The 21,016-nt window shown below is 36.3% G+C and overlaps 1 pseudogene; it reads left to right on the forward strand.

The window, feature by feature from the left end:
* LOC149219665 (glucan endo-1,3-beta-glucosidase 13-like) overlaps positions 1-21,016 on the forward strand; it is a 103,264-nt pseudogene that overhangs the window by 27,576 nt on the left and 54,672 nt on the right.

The following is a 21,016-nucleotide window of genomic DNA, read 5'->3' on the forward strand; positions in this document are numbered from 1 at the left end:
ATGGGTGGTACAACTTCTGTCGAATTTGTTGTCGAACTACTTGGTTGATCTTTACCTTTGTCGTTCGACAGCTGAGGATTCCCGTAATCTTTGTTCCTTGTCGAAATCAAAGCATCATTCTGCTGTTTTGAAACCGACAACATAAGTACTTGTGACGGGGAAGCATTTCCACTATCAACCATATTTTGACCTGGGTTGGGAAACGGATCAGTTAACACAGCTGAGGTTTGGGAACTTTTAAAGAACCTTTTTAATTCAGCTTTGAATGGACAATTTTTTGTCCAGTGATCCTCCTCGTCACATATTTGACATGGAAAATTTGGTTTTCCTTTCCCAGGAGGGTTTGAAGAATTTTTTCCAGGAGATGACTCACCCTGTTTCTTCTTCTTCCCTTTGTTTTGCTTCTTCTTGCTTCCTGGTTGATTGGTTTCTTTGCCTTTATCTGCTGATACGGCATTTACTTCCGAAGCAAGAATTTCTTCTTTTGCATTTTGATCCGAATTCTTACGGGCTTTCTTAGACGAAGCCTTTATCGATTTCGCGTTTGCCGTGCCAATCACGCCATCACCGGCATGAGAGTCACTATTGGATTTTGGAGGAGGAGGAATTGAAAATTCCGGTCTAGGGGCGTCAGGTATTTTGTCGTAGAGCGTGCCAGACTGAGTATATACTAAGTCTAGATACTGTGCACGAGCGATAACTTGCTCCTCTGTTACGACTCCCCCCTTTGCCACATCTTCCGTTATAGCAGGAAGTAACGACTTTATAAACCATTCAGCTAACAGCTGATCTGGAACGTATGTTTTAACCATTCTACGACGACGACGCCATTCATGTATATGATCAGATATATGAGTGGCAGTTGTCTGCTTGAAGTTGGTTAATATTTCTGTCCCCGTTTCATACATTATCGGTAATTGAAAATGGGTTAAGAAAGTCGTGGCTAGGGAGCTAAAATTGTCGAAAGAGGCTCTAGGTAATTCAATATACCATTTAGCCGCTGGACCTGTCAATGTCCTCTGAAAAAGGCGAAGCCTTATCGAATCATCGTTCAGGGTGTTCGACGAGCACCACAGATGAAAAGTCATCACGTGATTCGATGGATCTTCACCTGGATTTCCATTGAATTTAGGAATGTCAGATGGAAGTTTGTGAGGAATCGCTGGCCACCAAGGGGCATAAGCAATCGGATCATTGGTTAACCGGTGTAAATCGGGTAACTCTAAAGTTGCCACGAATGGTAACTGTTGATTCAGGTTAGGTGAAGCATAACCAGGGTACGATGGAATCGTTTGAGCAGTGGGCCTTTGCATACCAGCATAATGTAATTGATGTTGGTATGACTGATACGGTTGGTGGACTTGACCACTGTACAGTGGTTGGTTTTGACCGTTTTGGATATACGGTTGTCCACTATTCGCAAATATCTGCTGCTCGGAACCTTGGTACACTTGCTGGAATTGTGGTTGTTGGTATTGCACTAGCCATGGTTGTGAAGCCATGTTCTGTTGTGCTATGCTAACTGTTGGACCAAGGTGTGGGGTAATTGTACCCGTTTGAACCTGTGTCACCCCACCAGTTGGCGATTGTGGTTGTGACCCATGGTCAAGAGGTTGTTGCATTACGACCTGAGAAATCTGAGGTTGACATGCAACAGGCATCGCTTGAACTTGTGACACTGTTACAATCGCCGGTGTGGTTGGGATGTTCGTCATAGGTACACACTGTTGCATAGAATATACAACCCTTGGTTGCTGAGGTAGCATAGGTACCCAACCACTTGATGTAATTCCAGTATAACCTGAATATTGTTGCGAACTCCCGTATGGGTACCCTCCCGGAGGGGGTAATGAAAGGGCATACTGCCCCCCATACGGTAGCAACCCGGAACTCAAGGGGATTGATTGTCCTTGGGGACTGGATTGCCCAAATTGACCTCCAAATGGATCAATTTGGCGAGTTTCAACATAAGAGTTGCCGGATATTACTCCGGATGAACAAACTGGAACAGACCACACTGTCGAAATAGTCCCTTGGTGGACTCCTTCTAGCGGTTGTGAGCTAGTTGGGACAGATGGTATGCCGGCAAACATTGTTGGAGTGACGGCAGGGGCTTCTGCTGTCGCTGTGTCGTTTGACACAGTCCTAGATGTTGACGGTTGTTCAGACATTTTAAGTCTATCCAATAGATTGCCTAGCGATTCTACAGGAACCTCCACTTGTGGTGGATTAACTTCTGATGAAGGAAATAGAGTGACCCCGACTCCAAAATGGGTTGGAGTACTTGCTTGCGGATCCTCTGCAATTTCCTCTATTGCAATCAAACCAGGTGGAAGAGGAAGACCGTCAGGTCCGTAAAATATTTCTGGTGCCGAAGAAGGGGTTGTTTCGTCAACGACAGTTGTTTGAGGAACAAAATTCTCTGGACCGGTTACAGATGGAATTGGTTCAGTTATACAAGTATTTGCCCCCAGAATAGGATCAGTATTACTGTCCCTCTGTGGCTGTTGAACTTCTTCTATAGAGGCAGGGTTTCCAGAAATGTTTGGAGTAACCGGAATCTCAGATGTAGTTGGAACACTAGTTCTAACTTTTATAGGAGATTTTGAACCGGTTAAACGAGTTCGCTTTGTCCGTACTGTTTTCGATTCCGGAGACAAAGACGGTTGACTCGTAAGCCTCCGCGAACGACGGGGTTTCAATTGACTTTCTTCCACGATTGCGGATTACTCGATCAACCAAAATATTAAAAGGGGAAATTTGTGTTTCCGAACTGAATGAATTTTATTAGACGCTTTAGACACAACTTGCTTTTTCACTTTTAAAGAGTCGAGAAAAAGCTAAAGATGACTCTAGTCTCCTTCGATGTTTTAACGAGCCCGAAGTGACAAATGCTCGGATGGACTTTTTCTATTATAGAGTCTGAAAAAGGCCAAAAGGAACTGCTCTGGAGATCTAGGTAGAGGGTGTGCCAAACCTTTCGCAAAACCACAGAATACTTTTTACGGTACGGGTGGTCGATCTTCGTGAATGCTGTGTTCACTGCATTGCGATCAGTAGGGCGGCCGACACGGCTTCCTAAGTATAAAAGATATATGCCTATAGGGGTCTCCCAATATATACGCGACGGTACGTGGGAGCACAAATCCGTACTAGCGCTACCGTCTCTCAGGAGGAATCACCCACCTTCTTAGAGATCGACAGTCACGAGGCTTAACGACGCCGGAACACGTCTCTAGCCTAGACCTCTATGTTGTGCGTTATGTTACAAAGCGTTGTTAGGTTCATTCAGTTTATTTTAGGTTGATCTTTTTAAATTTTGCCTTTCAAGGTTCACCACGAGATGTATGATACAAATTCCTAAATGCGGTCTAAGATGATAAGCAAGCTTTACAATCTTTCAACTTTGAAAATCCTAGCTACTAAGGGAAAAGAGAGCGACTATCTTTTCTCAAAGAGCAATCAGCACACTCTAATGCACTTTCCCTAAATCCAACATGCAAACTTATCAAATGCAAAATGCACAATGCAGGTGTTTGTTTTCACTTTCTTAGTATAAATGCCTACAAAGAAAGCTTTTTGCACAACTTTGAATTTGCTTTTACAATGATCAAAATAAACAAGTTCACTTTCTTCGAAATCAACAAGGGTAGAAGAGATTACAATCACTTTGTGATTTTCGAAATAAAGACTCGTTTTGATACTTTGAAAAGAACAAATTCAAACCAATAAGCAAAAGTAAAACTATAATCAATCTGAACAAACAGCCAATGAGCTCTCTTCTAAGATCACTTTCAATCAGATCTGAATCAAAGGCTACAGAAAGACTACTTTACTCATGCAAAGGAAGACTGTAAATGACGCCACAAACACATAAAAACATTCACAATCTTTTTGTACAAAAATTGGGGTGGAATTCAGGCAAAGAAAAGGTTTATCAGACTAGCACCTATACTTGGTTAAAGGCTGCAAAAACAGAGATCAAAACAGGGCAAAAAAGGACAAAGAACCACAGCTGCACAAGGCCACACTGGTTCAGCGCAGGTCCAACACTGTCAATTTGACATTCAGCGCAGGTAGCCCCTTCAGGACCTGCGTTGAAATGCAGACTGCCTTCACAGTGCCTGCGCTGAAGAGAGAAACTCTCGTTTCTCTTGGTTTCTGGGTCACAAAATGCTCAAAAATCAACTGTTTCAGGCCAAATCAGAAACACAAGCAAGGTATAAACAGAGGGATGCTTTGATAAGGTACTAAAGACTATCACAAGGATCAATCAAATCATTTGTGGATCTAGTTTAAATCATAGACAAGTCCAACATACTGGATCAAAGCAGCAACTTTTACTTTGCATCCGGGAAAGATGCAGTTCAAGAGTTGCTGTCAAGTCTATGAAGTAAACAAATGACGGAAATACAAATGAAATGAATAAAAAAGTTCTTCCCCAGCGGAGTCGCCAATTTGTTGTGGGGAAAAATGCCTATTTAGGATGATCCTATCCACCTAAGGTGTGACAGCGCCTTAGCAACAAACGAATACAGCTATCATGATTTCTTCCTTTATGAAATATGAAAGAGAGGAGATCGACAGACTTACCGTTATCTTCCGATTGTCCCTCGAACTAGATCCTCTTCTCTTTGTATGTCCACAGCTACTTGCCTCCTCGCTCGATCAAGAGAACAGCTACTTGAATCCCACGAGATCACAAGAGAACAGCTACTTACAACAAGAGAAGAACACAATACAAAGGCAAATATACATATTCATAAATGATTCAGGATTAGAAGTAAATCAAATATACCAATGCAATCATACAAAATACACCAGCATATAGGAAAGAATCAAGATAGCTTTATTGAAAGTAACAGGGTTCAGGAAGAGATACAACCCATAGGGCTCCAACCCAGCATCTCCTTCCCAGCAGAATGGAATTCCTTCTTCAGCTCCTTTCAAAGCATAACACACCCAATATTTCTAGCCACAAACCAACAGCAATTATTTGCAAATACTAAATTCCAACCTCCCTTGACCTCATGGAGAGAGATCTATATATAGGAGTTTTGGAGAGAGGATGAGTCAGCTTTAGGCTGGTATAAAACTGACTAGTGTCCTCTCCCACTTTAGTTCTTGAGTCCACTTGGAGGTTCTTGCTTCCACTTGGAGATTTGGAACCTCTTACTCATCACCAGTCGAATTCCCTGATCCAAGTGTCATTTTCGAAGCTTCCTGGGCATTGACACCTTGAGGAATGACTCTGCCACTTGTCCAAACTAGCTCAGCGCAGGTAGCCTTCTTTGCAGTTGACATTCAACGCAGGTAGACAATGGAGCAGTTGACATTCAGCGCAGATGCTCAGTGGAGCAGTTGACATGATCCAGAATTGCCTTGTTTTGAGTGTTTTCAGGCGGAGAACTTTTGTGAATTGCTGTGGTTACTTGGCCTTGTTTCTCTAGGGGTAGGAACAACATGTTTAGGGACTTTGGATCCCTTGATTATTGACATTTCATGCTCAGTGATGCCAGGCACAAAAATGTCTATAACAATTGGGCCACATCAAAAAAAAAACATTAACCAATAAAAAAATTGCCATCCCACAACCAATCAAAACTAGACAAGTGGTAGTTAACAACTGGTCCACAAAATACTCAAGCAAACCCAGTCAAATGCCCAGTCAATGTACACATTGTTGACTTGGTGTACCTGCAACCCACATTAAAAAAATTTAGTTGTTTCCCAAATTGATCAGAACGTGATTTCAGGAGCATTTGATGTCAGTCTTGAGTGAAATGAGTTGAGTTGGATTCAGGGTAATGAGATCTTTGTTTTGGCGTTGGTTTTGAGCTAATCCGAGCACTTTGAATTTTGAGCATTAAACTGATCCACCAGATCAAGTAGTGCTATTTACCACTAAGTAAATGGCTGTGTACTTTGTTGATGACAAAATTGGTTAATCATATTTCTATTAATGGTTTTTACCATAATTAATATGGCCTTATTGTCTTTTCATGTGTCTCATGTTCCATAATTGTTTGGTTTTACTTTTAAAAGATTTGTTTAGAGCTTCATCATTGTTAAATTGATTTTTAGCTCACAAAGCTCTGATCTCAAGCATAGATTCTTAGTTCACAAAGCTCTGAGCTCAAACTTAAGGCCATTTCCATGAGAGATATTCACCATAACAACTACATAATTCTTAATCACTGATAAAATTACTTTTAGCTCACAAACCTCTGAGATTAAACATAAGGCCATATTCATGTATTAGGTATTGAGATATCTTCGTTATACTAACTGTACAAATCTATCAATGGATTACATAACGATTTTTTATTTTTTAATATTATTTTCTTCATGCAAACATAAATTCATGTTCTTGAAAGTCTTCAAAGTACCAACTATAAAACATTGTTAATGTACCAAGCATGCAAATCTCGCAATGCAAATATAGAATATTTCTAATATGTTTTATTAGATACTAACTTGTTGTCAATGTACCAAATATATGAAACTGTCAATGCAAAAAGGAAAATTTTTGATATGTTGTATTAGCCTTGAATTTGTGAGGTATATGTCAAAGTTCCCAGTGCCACCTTCAGTTGTACGTGTAATACCACTTGAACTCTCCTTCCCCATAAACACCACATGATTCAATCATCACTTCTGTAATTGCAGGACGAGGCTTTATTATCATATATTGAACAATGCCAAATTTAACAACTTGGAAGAACCACTGCCCAAGCCTCCATGGCTTAAAGAAATAATTCAAAGGGAAGGGTTGTTTTACAAATCCCTTTTCACAAAAAGGTTCCAATAGGGGTGTTGTGGAATTTGAATGCTCTTACCTCTTCATGAACTCAATATTTCTTTCCTCCCTACCCAACCAAGCTATGAGATATCTTCCAAAACAATACATGGTAAAGGACTCATAGCAGTCTTGTTGGATTTCGACATCAACATTAATTGCAGATTTCACTAATGAGGAAAACGATTCAACTTAGGATTCTTGTAAGCTAAGAAATGCTCAAAGAGAATAAATATTGAAAGCTAAAGTGAAATAAGTACATAAGTGACAATAACCATGATTTCCCATGTGTGGAATGTATTCCCTTCTCTACTGAAAATAAATAAATAATAAAATAAAATAAAATAAATAATAAATAATAATAATAATTCAACAATCTTCAATGAATTTGTGCATTTTGCAATACTTCCCTTGGATTCTGAAAAATTTCCATTCCCCCCTCCCTCCCATTGAATCAATTGTTCACAAGTCAATCTATGTATATGCACCTCAATTTCATCATTGAACATAAATATTTGAGTTTCCTTAAACCAAATTGTACATTGAATATTAAAAGGGGTCACCATAGATTTTTTATTTTGGACTAGAAATGTTAGCTTATATTTCAAAATCCTTTGCAGCAATACTTGATCATTTATATTCAATCCATCAAAACAAACTAGTTGGATTTTATTTCCGGAAAAATATCAATTTGTAATAACTCTGAAAAAATTAGAAAATATGGCAACTTCTACAATAACCTTCCTGTGTACATATGTTTAATTTGGTTTTTGACTGCCACCATATCAGGGAGGAAAACAATGCAAAGCACCTACAAAAAGAGGTCATGAATCCACATCTATATGACCAAGGGAAATGGTATTACACATATAAGAGAGGGAACAACAATCAATTGTTTTGGAGATATATCTTTCCTTTTTTTTACCTAGACTGAAAGCATGGAAAATCCCAGAGTACTTCCACGAATCCACATCTATATGATGAAGGTAAATGGTGTTACACATATAAGAAAGGGAACAACAATCAATTGTTTTGGAGATATATATTTTGTTTTTCTTTTTTACTTGGAATGAAAGCATGGAAACCCTGGAGTACTTCCCCACATTTCTTGGATGGTAAACCAGGAAAACCATTGGCCCTGATCATGGGCTCTCACTCCAAGGGAATAAAGAGAGTCCAGTCAGGAGAAACTACCAACAATAGTAAAGAACTTCAAGTGACTTGTTTGACTCTACTTTAGATCGTCGAGCCAAGCCTTGGGGTTAACCTTTTGGAGATATATCTATATATAAATCCTTTCCATTACCCTGCATGTTTTACCCTTTAATTATGATAGTCCATGATGTCACATATGTGTGTAACTGTTTGTCAAACAATTATCGATGTACAAGTCTCATATTCCCATGTTTAAAATTTATGTCAAAGAGTGTATTCTCGACAAAAACATCCATCTTGATCCTATTCTTCAAGTTGATCTGAGAGGCCACATGCCCCTCTAATATGGTAGACCCCATGTAGGGGAATTGATAGCTTTCCAGTATTTGAACATTTTGTGTCATATATCTATTAAATCCTGACCCTTTTGTTGTGGGGTAGGAGGGCATTGAAGTATTCTTTCCAAGCAGGGTGTGCTCAGGAAAGATATTGAGGGTAAACCCTGAGATCTTAGCAAGGACTAGTGGCACTAGCTAGGTCAATGAAAATTATGTATTAATTGCTTGCAAGCTACAACAAGGCAACAACAATGCTTGGCACAAATTGTTCTTTCCAAGCACTTTGAGTTCAGGAAGATATGAAAGGTAAACCCTGAGATCGAAGCTAGGACTGGTGGTACCAGGCAAGCTAATACAAATTATGTATTAATTTCTTGCATGCTATAGCAAGGCAACAATAATGCTTGGAAAAATTTGTGGCCACATCTGAGAGACCACATTCCCCTATTATATGGCAGACCCCATGTAGGGTAGTTTATAGCTTGCCGATATTTGAACTTGTCGTGTTGTATATCTACGAAACCCTGGCCCTTGAATTATTACAGAGAGAAGGGCATTGCAGTAATATTTCCAAGCAATGTGAGTTCAGGAAGATATAAAGGGTAAGCCTTGAGATATTAGCAAGATCTAGTGGTACGAGGTAGGTTAATGCAAATTATGTATTAATTGCTTTCATGCTACAGCAAGGCAACAACAATTCTTGGTACAAATTGTTATTTCCAAGAATTTTGACTTTAGGAAGATATGAAAGGTAAACTGTGAGATCCAAGCAAGGACTAGTGGTACTAGGTAGGACAATGCAAATTATGTATTAATTTCCTACACACTATAACAAGGCAACAATAACGTTAGGCACAAATTGTGGCTACATCTGAGAGGCCACATGCCCCTGTAATATGGCAGACCCCATGTAGGCTAGTTGATAGCTTGCTAATACTTGAACTTGTTGTGTTTATTGGATTGATATTTTGTATCCATGAAAAATTTTAGGGGTGAATCTTAGCCCGTGGGCAAAATGACAAACACTCTAACGTGGAACTAGACCACACATTGCCTTACCAAAATTATGTGTGTTGGTACCAAGTTGTAATAAATACACAATAATTATAATAGAACAATTAAAATAATAAATGAATTGACACATATTAACTAAAGTACATGACTAACCTATCAACCATTGTGACTAGTCAATGCTAAGTACACCATCACATGACTAACCTATCAACCATTGTGACTAGTCAATGCTAAGTACACCATCACATGACTAACCTATCAACCATTGTGACTAGTCAATGCTACGTACACCATCACATGGCTTTGTAATTATATCATTCATCTCATATCCTCCCTTTTTTTTAATACATGAGAAATATGTTTATATTCTATATGAATAATATACATATTTAAGTCCTCGGGGGATTTCTTAGACAACAAGGCTCATATCCATTACAAGAAATACTCATTATGAGTTCAACACGTTGTCAGATGTAGGATTTCTCCCTACCACCTGCGCTAAACCTAATTGACTTCCCATGAGAAATATCTTTATATTCCATATAAGGAATATACTTATTTTGGTTCTTGATGGATTTCTTAACAAGTCATGAAGACATTACAAGAAATACTCATTATGAAATTTATTATCCCTTTACAAAGTCTTTAATATTCAACGAAATATTCGCCAGGATCTTACAAGATTTTATAATTCAGTGGAATATTCGCCATGATTTTACAAGATAATATAATTTGTTGAGATATTTGGCATAATTTTACAAGATAATATAATATGGTGATAGATTCGCCATATATATATATATATATATATATACATATTATATTATTGATAAAATCACCTTTCATTTTTCCTATGTATCATGAGGATTCACCCATTTATTATACATATAAATTTAGGGGTGTTATTAAAATTTTCCCTAATAATAGATCCATGTCATCATCCTTCTTCTCAACCAGAGGTGAGGACGAATGTCCCTTTCTTTTCCAAGGGCAACATGTTCACAAACATTCACATCCTTGTTAAACTCAATATTCCTTTGACCAGGCACATATATTCTAAAAGCTTTAGAATTTTCACAATATCCAACAAACGTACCTTTATTTCTAGTGGCTTCCATTTTTTTCCTCTTGTCCTTCGACACATTAAAGTACATGTGGAAGCCAAATATTCTCAAATTTCCAACATCATGCTTCACACCTATGAATACTTCTTCATGGGTCTTGTCACTCAAGACTTGATGAGGGGTCTTGTTTTGAACATAGACCGTAGTTTTTGTAGCTTCACCCTACAGAAACTTCAACAAATTTTGATCATGTAACATGGCCCGGGTAGTTTCCATGGTGGCATTTTTCTTTCTTTTATCCATTCCATTTTTTTTAGGATTGTAAGTTGCAATGGTCTCCTTCTTGATCCCAACCTTCTTGCAAAAGTTAATGAACTCGTTCAAGGTGAATTCTCCACCACTATTAGACCTGAAGACCTTGATTCTCTTCCTCGTTGGATTCTCTATTACTTCCTTGAAGTCCTTGAACATATCAAATGCCTCATCATTGTGCTTCAAGAAGAATATCCATATATTTTGTGAGAAATCACCTACAAAGTTTATATAGTATAGGTAGCCACCAAGAGATTTCACTGGCATGGGTCCACATAAGTCATAATCTATAAGTTGCAGAATATCACTTGTCCTTCTCCTACTAGAAGGGAATGGTTCCTTCGATCTCTTTCCATGTGTACATCACAAACATACTCCATCATGATTAGCTTGAACCTCAGGCATTCCAGAAACCATCCTCCTTAATTTCGACAAAGCTTCAGTGCCATAGATCACTTTGATGATTACTATCATGTACCGATGCTCTAATTGGTCTTCAATTGACTATATAGAGACCTTCAATTCTTGATCCTAAATTCAATGCATCCCTCATGCTAGATTCCATAGGCCAAGTGAGGACCTTTCCTCTTATGAAGGCAACCCTCATCCCTTTGTCTTTCAAGGAAGATATAGATACTGGATTCTTCTTCAATCGTGTAACATACATAACATAATGTAGATGTACAATTTCACCATAGCCCAGATGAAATGAAATATATCCAAAACCCTTCATAGGATAAGTAGAATCATACCCAAGAATGATCTTCAAATTAGTCTCCCTCTCAACCATGTTTGAGAGGACTTCATGCTACCTAGTGAAGTGTCTAGAGGCCCCACTATCTACCAAAAAATTATCAAATGAATCTGGAGGAGAGGAACTTGAAAGTTCATAAATAAGAAAATATTCAGATTAAGTAGCATTTGTAGTATTTCCATACCTTATATTCCTTAATCTCTTTTGAGGACAGTGACTTTCATCACGATCATCAAGAGCATCTCTTCTTCTTCTATAGTTATACCTATTGTTGTTGAAGCCATTATTGGTTTTGTAGGACCTAAGAGCATTTCTCTTCTCTGGATAGTCCTGGGCATAGTGACCATGCTTGTGGCAGTTGTGACATTTAACCTTTGTTAGTTCCCTTTTAAGTATTCTATTAGAGTCCAGGAATTTTGGAGCGGGTTTTCTAAGATTAGATGGTCCTCCTCTTCCTTTCATCTTCTTAGCTTGAGCATAAAATTTAGAGGGTTATCCTTCTTCATGCTTTTGAATCCTCCCTATAGAAATCACTCTGGTCACTTCTTGAGTACACTTTCCAACCAGTTCATAAAATGTCAGAAACTTGTCATTGTTGCTTATAGTAGTAATTGGAGGAATATCTTGAAGTGCAACGATTACCAACTCTCCATCATATATAGATTCTCTAGCAATTAGCAATTGATCCTTTAGTTGGGATATCCTCATGAAGTATGACTACACAGTCTCTCCTTTTTTCATTTTGATGTCCTTGAGTTGATGTTTCAAGGAGAGAATATGATTCAAATTGTTGAACGCATACATCCTGACTAGCTTATTATTGATTTCCTTCGACTTCTTTAACTTAGAAATATAAGTTAGCAAATGATTTCCCAAAGAATAAATAATTGTTTTCTTGGCTTTAATCTCGCCTTTCTTGTACTTTTCCTTGATAAGAGCAGAAGCATTTTCCAGAGGCTTAGGTACTTTTCTTTAGACATATTCCAAGACATCGTTCTCATCCAAGGTCACTTCCAACTTGATCTTATAGGTAGAAAAATTGATGAGTCATTCACCTTCTCTCCCTCCTTGAAGTATGAGGTAGACATCTCGACCAAGTCAAATTATCTTCTTCAAAGGTAATCGCTTGTCTCCTTGGCCTTGCCTTCACCTCAGATCTGATACCATGTTAATTTTCTAGTGTTTTATGCTTAACACAATCACTTATACCAATTCTTATTCAATTACCAATCAATTTATCCAATATAATCTAATCTTCCAGCATCAATAAGCTATTTATATAGAAAAGTAAACCAATTCATAATGAAATATATCCAAGAACAAGAGAGACACAATATTTGGTCAAAGACCAGGGGAAAAAAACCCCACAAGGGGGAAACCCTTTCCAAATTCTTTTTCTATTAGATCACCATCAAATGTTTAGCAGAAAGATACAATGTTCAAATTCATAATCAAAGAGTCAAAGTCAAATATTTGACTATCCAAAATTCAACCAGCCAATATCCAATCAAAGATGAGCCCAAAAGTCAGATCTAGTTAAAAAGTAAAATCTGCAATTTTGGTCAAAGCCAACAACAGTATCAGCCATAAGAATTCAAATATCAATGGTTAACAACCCTCTAAATCATCTCAGTCAATAGTCAAAATATGTGGCCTTCTTTGCTAGTCAAAGTCCAGCAAAAACAATCAGCGAAAGCTCAGTCAAAAGAGAGATAAGGCCTACGATCAAACTTCAAAAAATATGCGGTCAAAGGTACCTCAATCCTATGGTCAAAGGTGGTCAACATTACAGGAAATTTTTGGCCTTCTCTCTCCTAAATTCGGCCCCCAAGGACAGATCCAAACCAAGTCAAAACCTTCCCAAGTCAATGATGTTCAATCAGTCCCAAACAGAAATCAAAATCAGCTAACAAATTCTCCCTCTCTTTCCTTCGCACATGTGGCCTCAGAGATACAATTTCAGAGCTATATGAACCATCCAAGAGAAGATGGGATGTGTGATGAATGACCTCAAAGTGATGTGACATGATGTGTAGTTATATGTGGTTGATGGGGTGGATTTTCCTTGCCTAGGATGACTTGTACTTTTGTGCATATGTGGGTTTCTCATTAAAAATAATATTTTTCCTTAACGAAATTAAATTCTTCCAAGCGTTAGAAGGGTCTTCTCCAGATAAGGAAGGCTACCCAATGGAGGGAATTTCTCCATGAGTTGCCAAAATTTAACACAATGTACATGTTTCATTGGCTTGCTTCATTATGATTGTTAGATTTTAATTTTTGCTATCATGATTCATTTTGTTTTTCCTTTTATGTGTTCTTGTTTATTTTATATTTGTATTTACTAGTAAACATGAAATATTATTGATTTGACATGATCATACAATAAATATTTCATACATAAGTTGATTTAATGCTTCTTTAATATATATTATTTAAAGGGTTTAAATCATATTTGAGTGACATGTTGCAGGTAGGAATCATATTGATACATGATATCTATGATTCCCTTGCACATTTAATTTGAATACTAATACATACCAATCATCTTTCGTTTTATTTTTCTTATTTATTTTACATTTTTGTTCTTTTACTTCATCTTATTTTACTAGCATACATGACTAATTAAGAATGATATGACATGATCACCTTTTTATTCTTTCATGTATACTATCGATTTAATATTTCTCAAATATATATCATTTAGAAATAATTAAGTCATCATTCTAATTGACTTATTGCAGGTTGAAATGATAAGGGTACATGATATCATATGATTTTACTACACATTCCAATTGGATGTATATAATCTAACATGTTCTAACTCTTCTTATTTCTATTTCATTTTTATTCTAATTTTAATTCCATTTCTAACCATGTATTAGGTATGGATCATGATGCATATTTGGAATTTTCATTTTTAGTCATTAATGATTTATTTATTTAATAAGTTTCACATATTGTAAGCCTTACCACCATTCTTATATTTAACATTCTTTTATTTATATCTAGCTATATTTATTCACTACCATATAAAAATCTATATAAATATTATTAAACACGGAGAATACCCCTGTGGTTGGAGAGGGCCAGTCTTCAACCTAAAGTGGGAAGATTGTTATCCTCAGTAAATGTCTTCTTAAATTTTTCTTTGTCACTGGAACAATTTGAGAACCAACACATTCTAAGCCAAAATGCCAAATTAGATTATTCAATAAGTTTTGGAGCTATTTTAAATCATTTTTTTATTTAGTGATTTAATGGACTATTTCCTTTGCCTCAAAGGTTGCCATTTGTTGTGTGCACACAAATGAAGATGATAGATAGATAACTAAGTCATTCACCATTCTCCTTCAAGCGAAAAGAGGATGTAGGAAAGGAACTGTTGTAAGAAGCTGTTATACTTATTATTGGCATTTATATGAAAAGTTGTAACCAAAGGATTCCTATTGTACCTAATGTAGAGGCATAGGAAATGCATAAAAGGAATATAGATACATTATGACAAAATATGCAAATTAGTAACATGAATGATTCCTATTGTAACTAACGTAGAGGTAGAGGAAATGCATAAAAGGAATATATATTATAGATACATTATGACAAAATATGCAAATTAGTAACATGAATGATTCCTATTGTAACTAACGTAGAGGCATAGGAAATGCATAAAAGGAATATAGAGTAGATACATTATAGCTAAGATAGGTTTCTCCTCAATGGAAAATTTCATTATCTATACATACTATAAACTTCATTATCTGCATTTATTGTGAAACATTCTCTGTTTATCCTCTAGATTTCGTTGTTTTATCTATTGTTTGTATGTGTATTCATTTTTGCTTCTTATTTCCTCTTTGTAATATGTTAGGGGAATGTATGTCTATGACCTTTATTTTGGTACCGACAAGCTCAATGGCTAGCATGGTTTACCAGTGAACAGGGTCTATTACCAAGTTACTACCTATAGACACCTTTAAATATTTTATGCTTTTTTGAAAGGTCCTTTGTGATCTAGGAGTTACATCACACAATATTATAATATCTATTTGAAGATATATAAAATATGCTACACATGCTATTAATTTCCCTATATTGTAAATGAAGCATCTCAAAAATATGTGGTGTTCATCTTTTCATCTATCATATAGTTTCTTTGGCATGGTTTTGAAATAGGTTGAACTGCTCTTTTAGCCTTTAACTTGGGTAGAATTGTTGTTGTTACATTTTCTCAGAGCTAACAAGAGGAAGCCTGATGGGAGTTTGTTATGGGAAATAAGGCGATGACCTTCCAACCCCATATAAAGTAGCCCAACTGGTGAAGTCAATGTTGTTTAAAACATAATTGGATCTATTACTCCAATGTGCAGGTTGTCATTTTACACATACTAAAAATTTCTAAAATGTTTTCTTAAAATAAGGACCCATTTTTTGTTAAACTAGGAGATAAGAAGAATGTTTTTCATTTATTAAGGTCCTTCAATTTTTTTCCCATATTGGCATTCAGCGCATCATAGGGATTTCTAATTCAAATTTACTTAATTTTTAAACATAGTACCAGAGCATAACAGACACATGGGTTACTAACAATCTATTGCCATACTACCCTGCCACCATGATAAAATATGTAACTGTAAGAGCATAAGTGACTAAGAGCACAATTAGTGTTACATCCCTTGCTGTTCCTACAGTGTGAAATGTATAGAAAGCTATAGAAAAATCCAAACTTGACCAAAAATTCAAGGTCTTTAGCATCCAACACTTAGTATAGTTTCTAGATCATTTCCACCCTTTGCAAGGGAATTGGACAATAAATATGCATATTTTCTTAGCCCCTTGTTGTAGTTTCTTTCTCAGACACAATCTCCCTTTATGGTCAATGTTTACCCATAATATGCCTACATATATTCCCCTTGCAAGGTGTATTTGGACTATGCTATATTCAGACCTAAAAAATGGTCTCATTGACCCCAACACAAGTCTATATATATATATATATATATATATATGAATAGGTTTGATGCATATCTCAATGCTCTCTTCTTTGCTTTAGAAACCCTTAACTTCATATCACTTAGAGTAACGATGAATGAAACAGGGTGGCCCTACTGCTAGGCGGACAAATCTCGTTTTGCAGACATAACAATATCTTCCTAGGCTTGGAAACCAATCCTAGAAACAAACAAACAAATAAATGCAAAAATTCCCTAGTTTATGACTGAGTCACAGATATAAGAGGATGTAAAGACTCATACCATTTCACGAAATTCTCATTGATGACCCTCGCTATTTTCTTTTGTAGATTCCATCATTTATCCCTTAATGCTCCAAGAGGAGACCTGCAAAGAAAAAACAAACAAGAGATCAAATCATAACATATATCAAATATTCAATCATAAACAATGTAAGAGATCAAGGAGCCTTGCAATAAATAACACATGCATTTGGGAAAGAAACAAATATTTTTATTAATGATAAAGAGAAGGAGATTTACAACCAAGTTCCTTGATGTTGGAGTCTCCTTACAATGCTCCTCAACCCAAGCCTTTGAAATGAAAAGAACTCCAGTGGAAATTTGAGCATCATGTAGGTAAGTTCAAAGGTCTAAAATGGCAACCAAACTCTCTTTGAAGGCATTGTACTTATAAGAAGGAGTGGAATTTATATCCATGAAGGGAGGAGAGAGATCCACAATGAGTGGGATGGATCCACTATAGAAGGAGGTTCGGGATATGGGGAGCTCGAGCTCAATCTCAACCAATTTGGATTAGATACCAACCACCATGCTTCTAGAAAAGTAATCTTCATTTTATTTTTATTTTTTACCTTAGTAAGAAGATCATCATGACCTTAACATTGGCAAAATCTCAATGACATCACTATGTATATACTATGCAATCATGTTTCATAGAAGCTTGTAAACAAAGTTCCTGCGATGTCCTTCAAAATTAGGGTTTTTTGGACATTTAATCCAATATTCTTATACACCATTTAAAGGTAGTTCTTCCATCTTTCAAGGGGACTTATAATCATAGTTCATCTGATCATGTAAGACCTGGATTTGGTATCATTTGCATAAGAGTGAAAAATTGATGTATAACATATTTCCCCATAAAGTACAAAGTCAAAACTGGTATGATGGTCAAAGTGCTTTAACATGCAAAGGAAAGGATCAAGGAACCATTTTTCAAAGACCTACAAATCAAAAATCAAATGGATTACAGTGCAATATCATTATCATCACTAAGGTAGGCATTCCCATACTCAAAGTAGAAGTATCTCAAAGAATAAGTACAAAAATGTACAAAGATCCATGTCAATAACAGACTCAGTATGGACGTAGCCATCAAATATGGATCCATTTTACAATCATGAATATTTAGAACTCCATGCAACCTCGATATATAGTCAAGATATAAGGCCTTCATCTTCTATCAATCCATCCAAATTATGAATATTACCATGTGAATGAATGTCCTGAAGTTAAACATGGTGGATACCATCTAATTATCGGTCGATGATGAAGATCATTAATAGATGTGAGAGAAACCACCAATAATGAAAATGGTTCTCAAGGTAATCAAGTACAATCTACATGGAATGAATAAATGTTTTTAGCTTGAACACCCATAGAATCATCTAATCGAAGGCCAATCATGAGAACCTATTGTTGGAAGTGAGAAACCTTCCATTAAGGCATGCAGGCTCCAAGGTAGCAAGGGAGGCCTCTAGATCAACTTCCGGTATAATGAGTTGAAGTTGATAAGAAGGGACCTGTCGTTGGAGGGCCTATGACACTAAACATGTTTTGAGTTTTGAAGAACAAATTTTGAGTAATTCAAGACTGAATCAAGGACGACAAATGTGATTGAAGGAAAAGATTGCAAAGTAATTTTGACTGCAGTTGGACTTCTCTTGAACATAGTGGTGACACGAAATTTTGAATTTGTAGAATTTGACTCAAAATAGGACTAGAGACTAATATGAATACTTTCAATGAGGTATGATCAACTGAGAGGCTAATAGATTTCCCAGCCCTAACATGAAAAGTGATGGGGTGTCATGTTCAAGAGAAACATATTGCCTTTACATAATACAAAAGATAAATGTTCCTTTCTCATTTCCCCCCACGATTACTGCAAAGTACCTCTTTATTTTTTTACACAAGCTTGAAGAGAATGAAATATGCTTGTAGTTTAAGCTTATCCTTCGGATAAGTCCTTCGAAGTATTTTTAACGAACCTTGCGAAGGAGTGGTTTGGTCGCAACATGATTGATGAGTCCTACATTGTTTACATTCTATGAGTCCAATGAATGGTTAACTTGACTTCTTTCTCACATTTATAAGGTTTGAAAAAAAAATGAAAAGGAAAATGCATAACGTTCTTTTTCGTAAATTAAGTCCCCCAAGCCTGAAAAAGTGTAAAATAATACAAGGCGGAACTCTTTGGACCATGATTGATCAAAGTATATATTTTTCACAAATAGTCTACATAGTCTATAAAAGGGGTAGATTTATATTACATAGACGTTTCTTCTTAAAATTTTACGAGCACGAACGAAACAAGTGTACTTGGTAATATTTTTGTGCTGGGAGTCTAAAAAGAACTTAAAAAAGACTCCAGAGGTCACTTTTTCGTTCATTTTTAATGATACATAAAAAGTGATAAAGTATACTCATGCCATTACATTATATTTCAACATTTTGATCGGTTTACTACACACTGAAACCAAAAATCATCAAATCTACTTGAAAAAATGATAAAAGGGTTCAATTTTGACTATTTTAGGAAAATATAAGTAAAAATAGTAATTAAAAATAATTTGATTTTCTATAAAACCCAAAAAGTTAATTTATTTTAACCATTTCATTTTTACCAATTTCAGAGCTAAAAAACTCATTTTTACCTTCAAACTTCTGGAGCAAATTGAGACCAATCTAATCAATGATTTTCTGTGTCGTTTCTTCTAGCTAATAACTGTTTTCTTTCTCTTCACTTTTAAGGTTCAATTTTTTTATTTTAACAGTGAAAATTTTGATTTTAAGCTTGTTAAGCAACCTAGGTTGTGTTGAGGGATCATTGCGAGTTTCCTCTTTGGACCCGCAATGACTGTGGGTTCGAAGATGAAAAGTGCAATGGCATTCCTCTATTAAAAAAAAAGGTGTGATGACTGAAAAATGCATCAAAAATTTAAATTTTCTCATGGAATTAACTCAAAATATGATTTATTTGTGATCTAATGTTTTCCTCTTCAACTTTCAACAGGTTTTAAATCCACCATGGTGATTGATGGAGAGAAAAAGAGCATGAAAATTATGATCTCATAGTAGCAAATGACCTAAATACAATGTTGGCCCTACGACAGTGTGGTTTGGCCAAATTCTTCTTGACCCTTGGCATGAGAGCTCAATCAGAGCTCTTATATTTCTTGGTAAGGGCATGGAAATCCAATGAACGATGCTTTCACATTGGTTCCCATTCCCTTGCAATTGAAGTAGAAAACATCTACTTTTTAACTAGATTGTCCAAGAGAGGGAATAGGATTTAGTTAACTAGCCATCGTGTTGGTGGTAAAACCACTTATTATTACATTTCTCGATATTGCAACCAAGGATATCATTAATCAAGTAGTTGAAATATTGAGATCAAATATGTAGTAGACCTTGATTTGAAAACCATATTGTTTACTATGTCATGAGTAGTTGAGAGCACAACTCTTCATGTAGCTTCAAAATCTCAGATGTAGTATGCTATTAAGTGTATGGAGCCAAGCTTATTTAACTAGTGTGAGGCCTTGCTAAGAAACATGAAAGAGAAGCTAATGAATTGTAGGATAGGTAGGTTGAATCAATTTGGGTATGGCTCTATCTTGGTAAGTTTTTTTTAGTACGGTTACCAATATTCCAGTCACAGAATGTAGATGTAGATCCTCCTCAACCTAGATATCTTTGCATTAGGAGGTGGGTTGACCTAATGGACCACCATGGTGGCAAGAAACTAATGTCAATCACTCCTCATTTATTCAGGTGGATTCATTGACATATTTTTATGCTCAAGGACTATACCTATGTACAAACCAACTTTAGAGGAGATCCAAATCTCGTCGTCCCACCAGGTATGCAATGGGACGAGTCAAGTAGAAAAATTTGTTTTTTTTTTTTGAATTTTTTTTTTTTTTTTAAGTGTATCAAGACTAACATTCGAATATTATGTAGACATCATACTTGCAAGACCAGTTGGGATGCCCCTTGCCTAGAGGTGGGGCCAACAAGAGGTAGAGGTTGGAGAACATAACTTAGAGGTTGTTGAGACACTTGCAGAGTTGGAGTTGAAAGTGGAGGGACTTACACAGGCATTCCCGACTCTATGTTATGCAACCAACTCACAAAATAGAAGAAAAGATAGATGAACAACTTGAGAAACAACCTATTTGAGGGTTCAGCCTCCTTTACATCACATAAATGAACAATTATTGGATTATACAAATGATAAGACCTCCTTGGTATATATAAGAGTTTAAGGGTTCACAATATAATTAGAGCCTACATAACAATAATAATGTAAGGGCACAACCATAA

Source organism: Pinus tabuliformis, chromosome Q (genome assembly GCF_031772625.1).
Source record: "Pinus tabuliformis cultivar Carrire ecotype Pingquan chromosome Q, CPIR1, whole genome shotgun sequence".
Classification (NCBI taxonomy): domain Eukaryota; kingdom Viridiplantae; phylum Streptophyta; class Pinopsida; order Pinales; family Pinaceae; genus Pinus; species Pinus tabuliformis.